The 6694-nt window shown below is 39.6% G+C and overlaps 1 pseudogene; it reads left to right on the top strand.

Moving 5' to 3' along the window:
• The first annotated feature begins 1691 nt into the window (after positions 1 to 1691).
• Positions 1692 to 1819, top strand: LOC123392003 (annotated as a pseudogene).
• The last annotated feature ends 4875 nt before the right edge of the window (positions 1820 to 6694 follow it).

Here is a 6694-nt window from a genome sequence, read left to right as displayed (position 1 = left end):
CACTTTGTTTCTCCTCAGGGTAAGATGGGAAGCAGAAGAGTGATATGCCTTAGCTCACATTTAAATATTTTGAAAAAGGGCCAAGGGAACAAGAAAGAAGACCAAGTTGGAGGCCCTTCCCTTGCAATCGTCCAGGCAACAGGTGGTGGTCCAGGGACCAGGGTGGTAGCAGGGAGGTAGTGGGATAGTTGGATTTTAGACAAAGTTTATGGCGGGACCGATTAGATGAGAGGTGCTTTCAGAGTTGCTGTAATTACTCCCAATCCTGCTGAATCAGAATTGTGTTATTTGTGTAGTTTCCTCAGCTGTAGAGCGGGAGTGATTTTTGAAAACCCATCCTGATAAACGTCCTTGGCATCATGAACAGTACACAGAAAGCATTCAAGATCCATTATTCCCAGCAGTTAGCAAAGCTGACCGGATGGGATTTAGTGGCCATTCACAAAGCACACAACTTGGAGCAGGTCACGAAGGCAGCCCAGGTTCAGGACCGGCTCAGAGACGGTGGGCTGAGAGGGCCAGCAAAGCTGGTGATGACCACCCTCGCACACGTTGTGGGGATGCAACAGTAAAGGGAGAAAAGAGAAAGTGTGTGAGAGACATGATTCTAAGAAAGGCAAAACCTTCTCCAAAGAACAAGTGTAGGATCGAAGGTATGTGTAGACACATCTTACATATCCAAACATTGCTGGGGAAATTCTACCACATACCTTATTAATTCTGGGAGGGAGACATTTTCAAATGGTGAGGGTTTAGGTAACTAATTCATGGGATAAAGGAAATGAACGACCATCAAAAGAATTACAGGGATAATAGATCTCCCTATAAATTTAATTGTGGCTATGGAACACATTTCACAGATGATTGGCCCCCTCATCCTCACAATTAGGGGAGTTTTTATTAAAACTCCAGGATTATCTTCTTTCTTAGACATCCTATGTGAATTCTTATTCAATAATAAAATAATCTTCAACAAGGATTGAAAACTCCTGTAGATAGAATTATCTATCTGACTTTCTTTTTGATTCTGTTTTTAACTCATTTTTAAATTCATTTATTTAAATTAGGTAATAATTATTTTAAATGTGCATATTTTAAAAATTATAAAATTAATATATGCTCACACTAAAGGATTCAAAACTTATACAAAGAAATGATAGTAAAAGGTAAATGTCTTCTCTATCCTGCAATCCCTCATATTCCTCACCCCAGAGGTACCACTATCACTAATCTGTTATGTATCATACCAGAATATTCCACATATATACAAGCATACATATACATGTATATAATTTAAATGTTGGGGCACCTACGTGACTCAGTGAGTTAAAGCCTCTACCTTTGGCTTGGGTCATGATCCCAGGGTCCTGGGATCAAGCCCCACATCAGGATCTCTGCTCAGCGGGGGAGCTTGCTTCCTCCTCTCTCTGCCTGCCTCTCTGCCTATCTGTGATCTCTGTCTGTCAAGTAAATAAAATTTAAAAATCTTTAAAAAATAATAATTTAAATGTTTTTGTGCAAGCAGGAGGAAACAATTTGGCAGTCAACTCTATTCACTTGACAACAAAGAGAAGGGTATATTAGCATAACTGGAACTGAAAAAAAGCCTCTTAAGTAAGAGGCCAAATAAAATAGTTAATAGTGAGAATATGATTTTATTGGGACTTGATCTTTAAAAAACACTAAAATTCAGCTTTGTGCAGTGGCAGTATTGTAGCCAATGAGGTTCATCTGAGGCATAATTATTGTTAATTGAAAACTTTTCCTAAACACTAAAATTCATGAAAATAGATTTCTAATTTTTGACAAAATTTAGATTATAATTGTAACCTTGTGGTGTTTCTTAGAAGGAGAAAAAAAAAATCAAGTGTCACTGGGAGTGAGGGGTGAATCCTTCTTCCCTCCAAATTGTACACTACCTCAACATAGTCTCTTCCCACTTATATTTAATTTTCACAGCATTCTCTTAAGGACAGTCATTCGTACAAACTTATTTCTGGGCTTTATCAGTTTTCCCCAGGATCTCAGTGACAAATCCTTTGACATTCAAATTATGTTCTTTTGGAGTGCCTATCTTGTCATCATTGTTACTGTTTTATCTTTAATTATTGATGAGTCTGATTATCAGATTGACATTTGGCACTGGTATGGCTTGAGCTGATCTCATCATCTGAAGGCAGAGGTAGCAAGGCAGGATTTTTAAGTGGCCAGTTAGTGAATATTTTCGTGTTATCATGGCTTACTTTACTTCACAATCTTGTTACCAGAAGGATATGCAGGTAATGATTAAAGATAATTCCCTCTAGTCTTGGACATATAAAGCTAACCATCTTTTTAATGGGCGACATACATTTCCTACTTTCCACTGTAGGAATGTACTATTACTTATTTAACTACTGCATTATTGATGGACAGGAAGGGAGTTAAGGTTTTTGCAAGCACAAACAACGATGACATGAACATTCATACACACATGTGTATTTATTTGTATATAAGGAAAAATTTTAGAAGTGGAGTTGCCAACTCAAAGGGTCCTAGAATGGTCCATATTTTGATAGACACTATCAAACTTCCCTTTAAATGGCTTCACCAATTTATCCTCCCACTCACAATGTATCAAATGGCCTACTCATCACATCCTTGACGACACTGAGTATTATCACAACTCTCTAATTTGTGCCAATCCGATGCTGAAAAAAAAAAACCTATTGTTTTTATTTTCATTTCTTTCATTATAGATGATGTTAAACTTACCCTTTATTCTTTTGTCTTTTACCATTTGTATTTTTCTATAAATTTCCTAGTCATGTTTTTTTATCTGCATTTATAATTGAGTCATTCATCTTTTCCACGTTCATTTGTAAGATCTTTTTCCATATTAAAAAAAATAGCCCTTTGCTATATGGGATGCACATATTTTTTTTTTTCATTTCTCATTTGTCTTGGACTTTGTTTTGGGTGTTGTTGTCATATAAGCATTAAATTTTCAAGTAGTCCATCTTAACAGACTTTCATTTCTGGCTTCCATACTCTGTGTCATGTTTAGTAAAGTCATCCCCCCTGTAAAATTGCTTTTAATTCCACTGTGTTTTCTTCTTGAACTTTTATATTTTATTTTTAAGAACGTTAAAAATGCTTGGAACGAGAGATCTTTGAAAAATAACTTTTTATTCCATTTGCAGTTTTGGTCATCACTCTTTCCCTGTCTTATAAGATAAGTGTAATAACAGGAGTAAACACCATCGACTTCCTCCCTTCCACTGACATGGAGAACATATGTGCCCACTCAACTTGTCTGATTACAAATTATGACTGAAGGAATGAGGGAAGGGTTTTTGTGTATACAAGTCACCAGATGTTTTATAATGATTCTGTTAATATGAGCCTCAGGATTAGACTAGAACCAGTGTTACAGGTCAAGACTGAAGCTCATTGACCAAGCTATACGGGAAAGTTTGTGCACTGCCTCCTGGCACAATACATAAATATCCAGATTTATTACTCTCTGTCTCCAGCACCGAATTTGCCCACAGATTTATGAAAGGGAAAACATGAAATTGAGATTTGTAAATATTTGAAGTTTACTTCTGAGATCTAAAAAGGCAGTAAGAAGGCTAGTAATAAATTCAAAATAGAGGTTAGGGAATGCAGTGAATTTGCAATTATAGGAATATAACTTAAGGAAGGAATCACAAACAATAAAATTTAATAATTTCACCCTTGGCTCATAAAACACTGAGCTCCAACTGACATAAATTATTAGCCTGAGGTAAAAAGGAGGTAAGTGAATATGGATTGTCACAAAGGAAATCGTTGGTAGATTTGGCAACTAGAGTTAGATTCTCTAATTCTTCTGATAGGATGATTCTCCTTGCAAGTCAGTAAAGGCCAAAAGCCTTTAAGATGTTTTACCAATATGCATGATGTTCATTGTCTTTTGCCTCTAGAGTGATACAGCTGAGTCACACAGCTGGATGCATGGGCTGTACCAAGTATGAGCTGTGTTCTAGCCTCTGCTGGGTACCTTTGTCCAGGGAGGGCCTGAATGGAACCCAGGTGTTTGTTTAGTTTTTGGCAGAGATTTCTTAATCTCAAGGAAAGGACACCCAGTGTGTGGCCTAGAGATAAGCATCATTAACCAATGAGATGACAATGAGAGTTAGCTGGGGAACTTCCTTAATAAGGGAAGACCTCAGGAGGAGAAACATTCAGTCCTGGTCCTAAATGTGAATGCAATTGTGTGTTGGTATAATGCTCTAGTGGTCATTCCATAGTAGTGAATGGAAGACCAAGAAGCTTGATCTAGGAGGAGGAGTCAAGATGGCGGAGAAGTAGCAAGCTGAGACTGCTTCAGCTAGCCGGAGATCAGCTAGATAGCTTATCTAAAGATTGCAAACACCTGAAAATCCATCGGCAGATCGAAGAGAAGAAGAACAGCAATTCTGGAAACAGAAAAACAACCACTTTCTGAAAGGTAGGACCGGCGGAGAAGTGAATCCAAAGCGACGGGAAGATAGACCCCGGGGGCAGGGGCCGGCTCCCGGCAAGCGGCGGAGCAACCGCGCACAAAATCAGGACTTTTAAAAGTCTGTTCCGCTGAGGGACATCGCTCCAGAGGCTAAACCGGGGCGAAGCCCACGCGGGGTCAGCGTGGCCTCAGGTCCCGCAGGGTCACAGAAGAATCGGGGGTGTCTGAGTGTCGCAGAGCTTGCGGGTATTGGAACGGGAAAGCCGGCTACAGAGACAGAGCTGACAGTAAGCTCGCAGCTCGGGGTTACCTTGAACCGGTCGCAGGCTCGGTGAGCTCGGAGCGCGGCCGGAGGTCAGGCAGACGGGAGTAACTAGGCGCGGTTCTCTGAGGGCGCACTGAGGAGTGGGGCCCTGGGCTCTCGGCTCCTCCGGGCCGGAGACCAGGAGGCCGCCATTTGTATTCCCGTCCTCTGGAACTCTACGGAAAGCGCTCAGGGAACAAAAGCTCCTGAAAGCAAACCCGAGCGGATTACTCACCCCGGCCCCGGGTAAGGGCGGTGTAATTCCGCCTGGGGCAAAGACACTTGAGAATCACTACAACAGGCCCCTCCCCCAGAAGATCAACAAGAAATCCAGCCGAGACCAAGTTCACCTACCAAGGAGTGCGGTTTCAATACCAAGGAGAGCAGCAGAATTCCAGAGGAGGAGAAAGCCAAGCACGGAACTCATGGCTTTTTTCCTGTGATTTTTTTTAGTCTTGCAGTTAATTTAATTTTTTCTTTTTCATTTTTTTTTTTTTCTCGCCTTCGGGTAAAATTTTTTTTTAACTGTTACCTTTTTCTTTTTTAACGATTTTTTACTAGTTTATCTAATATATATATATTTTTTTTACATTTTTCTTAGGTGTTTTCTTTTTTTAAAAATTCTTTTCTTTTTTTTTTTTCTTTTTCTTTTCTTTTTGTTTTTTTTTTTCTTTCTTCCTTTTTGAACCTCTTTTTATCCCCTTTCTCCCCACTCACGATTTTGGATCTCTTCTAATTTGGTTAAAGCATATTTTCCTGGGGTTGTTGCCACCCTTTTAGTATTTTACTTGCCACTTCATTTACTCTTATCTGGACAAAATGACAAGACGTAAAAATTCAACACAAAAAAAAGAACAAGAGGCAGTACCGAAGGCTAGGGACCTAATCAATACAGACATCGGTAATATGTCAGATCTAGAGTTCAGAATGACAATTCTCAAGGTTCTAGCCGGGCTCGAAAAAGGCATGGAAGATATTAGAGAAACCCTCTCGAGAGATATAAAAGCCCTTTCTGGAGAAATAAAAGAACTAAAATCTAACCAAGGTGAAATCAAAAAAGCTATTAATGAGGTGCAATCAAAAATGGAGGCTCTAACTGCTAGGATAAATGAGGCAGAAGAAAGAATTAGTGATATAGAAGACCAAATGACAGAAAATAAAGAAGCTGAGCAAAAGAGGGACAAACAGCTACTGGACCACGAGGGGAGAATTCGAGAGATAAGTGACACCATAAGACGAAACAACATTAGAATAATTGGGATTCCAGAAGAAGAAGAAAGTGAGAGGGGAGCAGAAGGTATACTGGAGAGAATTATTGGGGAGAATTTCCCCAATATGGCAAAGGGAACGAGCATCAAAATTCAGGAGGTTCAGAGAATGCCCCTCAAAATCAATAAGAATAGGCCCACACCCCGTCACCTAATAGTAAAATTTACAAGTCTCAATGACAAAGAGAAAATCCTGAAAGCAGCCCGGGAAAAGAAGTCTGTAACATACAATGGTAAAAATATTAGATTGGCAGCTGACTTATCCACAGAGACCTGGCAGGCCAGAAAGAGCTGGCATGATATTTTCAGAGCACTAAACGAGAAAAACATGCAGCCAAGAATACTATATCCAGCTAGGCTATCATTGAAAATAGAAGGAGAGATTAAAAGCTTCCAGGACAAACAGCAACTGAAAGAATTTGCAAATACCAAACCAGCTCTACAGGAAATATTGAAAGGGGTCCTCTAAGCAAAGAGAGAGCCTACAAGTGGTAGATCAGAAAGGAACAGAGACCATATACAGTAACAGTCACCTTACAGGCAATACAATGGCACTAAATTCATATCTCTCAATAGTTACCCTGAATGTGAATGGGCTAAATGCCCCTGTCAAAAGACACAGGGTATCAGAATGGATAAAAAAAAAAAACCCAT

This window comes from Mustela putorius, unplaced genomic scaffold (genome assembly GCF_011764305.1).
Source record: "Mustela putorius furo isolate JIRA1106 unplaced genomic scaffold, ASM1176430v1.1 tig00000421_pilon_pilon_pilon, whole genome shotgun sequence".
Lineage (NCBI taxonomy): Eukaryota > Metazoa > Chordata > Mammalia > Carnivora > Mustelidae > Mustela > Mustela putorius.
This window is presented reverse-complemented; position numbering and strand designations above follow the sequence as displayed.